The following is a 5,343-nucleotide window of genomic DNA, read 5'->3' as shown; positions in this document are numbered from 1 at the left end:
TATTGTTCCGGAGAACAGAGTTTTAGTCATCTTGCCCAAAAGGCACGGTTCGCAAGCATCAAATGATTCATAACCAAGAGATTCCAAAAATCCATCTTTATGGAGTTTCTTCATGCGCTTTACACCGATATGACTCAAACGGCAGTGCCACATATAAGTTTGCACTATCATTATTAACTTTGCATCTTTTGGCATCAATATTATGAATATGTGTATCAGTACAATCGAGATCCAACAAACTATTTTCATTGGGTGTATGACCATTGAAGGTTTTATTCATGTAAATAGAACAACAATTATTCTCTGACTTTAAATGAATAACCGTATTGCAATAAACATGATCAAATCATATTTATGCTCAACGCAAACACCGAATAACAATTATTTAGGTTCAACACTAATCTCGAAAATATATGGAGTGTACGATGATGATCATATCAATCTTGGAACCACTTCCAACACACATCGTTACTTCACCCTCAACTAGTCTCTGTTTATTCTGTAACTCCTATTTCGAATTACTAATCTTAGCAACCGAACAAGTATCAAATACTCAGGGGCTACTATAAACACTAGTAAGGTACACATCAATAACTTGTATATCAAATATACCCTTGTTCACTTTGCCATCCTTCTTATCCACCAAGTATTCAGGGCATTTCCGCTTCCAGTGACCATTTTCTTTGCAGTAGAAGCACTTAGTTTTAGGCTTTGGTCCAGCTTTGGGCTTCTTCACGGGAGTGACAACTTGCTTGCCATTCTACTTGAAGTTTCCCTTTCTTTCCCTTTGCCCTTTTCTTGAAACTAGTGATCTTGTCAATCATCAACACTTGATGTTCTTTCTTGATTTCTACCATTGTTAATTTCAGCATCACGAAGAGCTCGGGAATCGTCATCCCTCGCATACTATAGTTCATCATGAAGTTCTACTAACTTGGTGATGGTGACTAGAGAACTCTGTCAATCACTATCTTATTTGGAAGATTAACTCCCACTTGATTCAAGCGATTGTAGTACTCAGACAATCTAAGCACTTGCTCACTAGTTGAGAAATTCTCCTCCATCTTTTAGGCGAAGTATTTGTCAGAGGTCTCATACCTCTTGACACGGGTATGAGTCTGAAATATCAATTTCATCTCATGGAACATCTCATATGTTCAGTGACATTTCAAAAAATGTTTTTTGCTATCCCGGTTCTAAGCCATAAAGCATGGTGCACAAAACTATCAAGTAGTCATCATATTGAGCTAGCCAAACGTTCATAACGTCTGCATCTGCTCCTGCAATAGGTCTGTCACCTAGCGGTGCATTAAGGACATAATTCTTCTGTGCAGCAATGAGGACAAACCTCAGATCACGGATCCAATCCGCGTCATTGCTACTAACATCTTTCAACACAATTTTTCTCTTGGAACATATCAAAAATAAACATATGAAAGCAACAACGCGAGCTATTGATCTACAACATAATTTGCAAAATACTACCAGGACTAAGTTCATGATAAATTTAAGTTCAATTAATCATATTACTTAAGAACTCCCACTTAGACAGACATCTCTCTAGTCATCTAAGTGATCACGTGATCCAAATCAACTAAACCATGTCCGATCATCATGTGAGATGGAGTAGTTTTCAATGGTGAACATCACTATGTTGATCATATCTACTATATGATTCACACTCGACCTTTCGGTCTCCATGTTCCGAGGCCATATCTGTATATGCTAGGCTCGTCAAGTTTAACCTGAGTATTCCGCGTGTGCAACTGTTTTGCAACCGTTGTATTTGAACGTAGAGCCTATCACACCCGATCATCACGTGGTGTCTCAGCACGAAGAACTTTTGCAACGGTGCATACTCAGGGAGAACACTTCTTGATAATTAGTGAGAGATCATCTTAAAATGCTACCGTCAATCAAAGCAATATAAGATGCATAAAGGATAAACATCACATGCAATCATTATAAGTGATATGATATGGCCATCATCATCTTGTGCTTGTGATCTCCATCTTCGAAGCACCGTCGTGATCACCATCGTCACCGGCGCGACACCTTGATCTCCATCGTAGCATCATTGTCGTCTCGCTAATCTTATGCTTCTACGAATATCGCTACCGCTCGGTGATAAAGTAAAGCATTACAGGGCGATTGCATTGCATACAATAAAGCGACAACCATATGGCTCATGCCAGTTGCCGATAACTTCGGTTACAAAACATGATCATCTCATACAATAAAATATAGCATCATGTCTTGACTAGATCACATCACAACATGTCCTGCAAAAACAAGTTAGACGTCATCTACTTAGTTGTTGCAAATTTTACGTGGCTGCTACGGGCTGAGCAAGAACCGTTCTTACCTACGCATCAAAACCACAACGATAGTTCATCAAGTTAGTGTTGTTTTAACCTTCGCAAGGACCGGGCGTAGCCACACTCGGTTCAACTAAAGTTGGAGAAACAGACACCCGCCAGCCACCTGTGTGCAAAGCACGTCGGTAGAATCAGTCTCGCGTAAGCGTACGCGTAATGTCGGTCCGGGCCACTTCATCCAACAATACCGCCGAACCAAAGTATGACATGCTGGTAAGTAGTATGACTTGTATCACCCAGAACTCACTTGTGTTCTACTCGTGTATATAACATCTACGCATAAAACCAGGCTCGGATGCCACTGTTGGGGAACGTAGTAATTTCAAAAATTTCCTACGCACACGCAAGATCATGGTGATGCATAGCAACGAGAGGGGAGAGTGTTGTCCACGTACCCTCGTAGACCGATAGCGGAAGCGTTAGAACAACGCGGTTGATGTAGTCGTACGTCTTCACGATCCGACCGATCCAAGTACCGAACGTACGGCACCTCCGAGTTCAGCACACGTTCAGCTCGATGACGATCCCCGGACTCCGATCCAGCAGGGTGTTGGGGTTGAGTTCCGCCAGCACGACGGCGCGGTGACGATCTTGATGTTCTACCGTCGCAGGGCTTCGCCTAAGCACCTCTACGAGATTATCGAGGTGGACTATGGTGGAGGGGGGGTACCGCACACGGCTAAGAGATCCAAGATATCAATTGTTGTTGTGCCTAGATGTGCCCCGCTGCCCTCATATATAAAGGATCAAGGGGGAGGGGGTGGCCGGCCAGGAGGAGGCGCGCCAAGGAGGAGTCCTACTCCCATCGGGAGTAGGATCCCCCCCCTTCCAAATAGTAGGAGTAGGAGTCAAGGAAAGGGGGAAGAGAAGAGAAGGAAGGAGGGGGCGCAGCCCCTCCCCCTAGTCCAATTCGGACTAGGCCTTGGGGGGCGCCCAGCCTTTCCTCTCTCTTTCCCCTAAAGCCCAGTAAGGCCCATATACTCCGCGGCGAATTCCCGTAACTCTCCGGTACTCCCAAATATACCCGAATCACTCGGAACCTTTCCGAACTCCGAATATAGTCGTCCAATATATCAATCTTTACGTCTCGATCATTTCGAGACTCCTCATCATGTCCCCGATCTCATCCGGGGCCCCGAACTCCTTCGGTACATCAAAACTCATAAACTCATAATATAACTGTCATCGAAACCTTAAGCGTGCGGACCCTACGGGTTCGAGAAGTATGTAGACATGACCGAGACACGTTTCCGATCAATAACCAATAGTGGAACCTGGATGCTCATATTGGTTCCCACATATTTTACGAAGATCTTTATCGGTCAGACCGCATAACAACATACGTTGTTCCCTTTGTCATCGGTATGTTACTTGCCCGAGATTCGATCGTCGGTATCTCAATACCTAGTTCAATCTCGTTACCAGCAAGTCTCTTTACTCGTTCCGTAATGCATCATTCCGTAACTAACTCATTAGCTACATTGCTTGCAAGGCTTATACTGATGTGCATTACCGAGAGGGCCCAGAGATACCTCTCCGACAATCGGAGTGAAAAATCCTAATCTCGAAATGCGTCAACTCAACAAGTACCTTCGGAGACACCTGTAGAGCACCTTTATAATCACCCAGTTACGTTGTGACGTTTGGTAGCACACAAAGTGTTCCTCCGGTAAACGGGAGTTACATAATCTCATAGTCATAGGAACATGTATAAGTCATGAAGAAAGCAATAGCAACATACTAAACGATCAAGTGCTAAACTAACAGAATGGGTCAAGTCAATCACATCATTCTCCTAATGATGTGATCCCGTTAATCAAATGACAACTCATGTCTATAGTTAGGAAACATAACCATCTTTGATTAATGAGCTAGTCAAGTAGAGGCATACTAGTGACACTTAGTTTGTCTATGTATTCACACATGTATCATGTTTCCGGTTAATACAATTCTAACATGAATAATAAACATTCATCATGATATAAGGAAATAAATAGTAACTTTATTATTGCCTCTAGGGCATATTTCCTTCATCATCTGCTCCTACTTCTTCAGTCCATGGCTTCTATTCTTCCTCTTCCTATCGCGAGCTAGGGTTCTTGGGGTTTGTTGCTAGGTCTTCTCCCTGTGCTTAATCTGCTCCTTCATATGCTGGAGCTTCTTGTTTCTTTGTTAGATCTGCAAACTTAGGTGCTTCTCCATGGTTATCTTTGGTGCTTGCAGGTGTTTCCAATCGGGCGGTTTGGTTGCTGTTGGATTGGATTTCCTGGCATCTTATTTTTTTCAGGTATTCTTGTCTGCTGCATCCTTTGCCTTAGTTCATCTTGCCCTTTTCTCTTTAGTCCCCTCATGCGCCTAACTTTGCAAGATCTGCTCACCTGGGTGCTTCTCTATGTTTTTTTATGGTGTTTGCAGGTCTTCACAGTCGGGTGTTTTGGTTGCTGTAGGATCTGCCGTTGCTATGGTGTCAATGATTTTTTTCTTACACTTTTGCTTAATGAGTAATTTATGGAAGTTTAGGTTTTTGGGAGATGTAATATGTTAACATTTAGTAAAGATTAGGCAGGTTTTTTTTTGGGGCTGTGTCTATCCTAATTGTGTGAATGTATATATATTTATCATCAAGGCTGATTTAAATTCAATGAGTTTACTACTGCATCTGTAGCTTTTTTGATATATTACATTGTATATTGTAGGCTAGTTTTAGTGTTCTTGCTTTTGTTTAATGTGTGCATTTTTTGTACAATGAGTATGCAAGTTTGTAATTGTAGCTTTTTTTTATTTTTAGGAATTAGGCTGTTTGTACTCATACTCAATTGTGTGCATTTTTTTAGGCATTTAGTATATCCTAGATAGTTACTAATGTAGTCTATCATGAATCTTATTTTTGCTGTTCTAAATTATGTGTAATTTGAGTACGATGAACATGCAAGTATCTTATATAGGTTGATTTAGTTTTTTTAAG

General features: G+C 41.7%; 1 long non-coding RNA gene across 1 annotated transcript in view; it reads left to right on the top strand.

Moving 5' to 3' along the window:
• The first annotated feature begins 4,806 nt into the window (after positions 1-4,806).
• The window catches only part of LOC119340644, a 4,112-nt gene continuing 3,575 nt past the window's right edge, over positions 4,807-5,343 (top strand). Inside the window, exon 1 of the long non-coding RNA XR_005164640.1 lies at positions 4,807-4,842. This is a non-coding gene — a long non-coding RNA (uncharacterized LOC119340644). The remainder of the gene's footprint in view (positions 4,843-5,343) is intronic.

The sequence above is a fragment of the Triticum dicoccoides genome, chromosome 7B (assembly GCF_002162155.2).
Source record: "Triticum dicoccoides isolate Atlit2015 ecotype Zavitan chromosome 7B, WEW_v2.0, whole genome shotgun sequence".
Lineage (NCBI taxonomy): Eukaryota > Viridiplantae > Streptophyta > Magnoliopsida > Poales > Poaceae > Triticum > Triticum dicoccoides.
The sequence above is the reverse complement of the archived record's forward strand: the minus strand, read 5'-3'. Positions and strand labels throughout refer to the sequence as shown.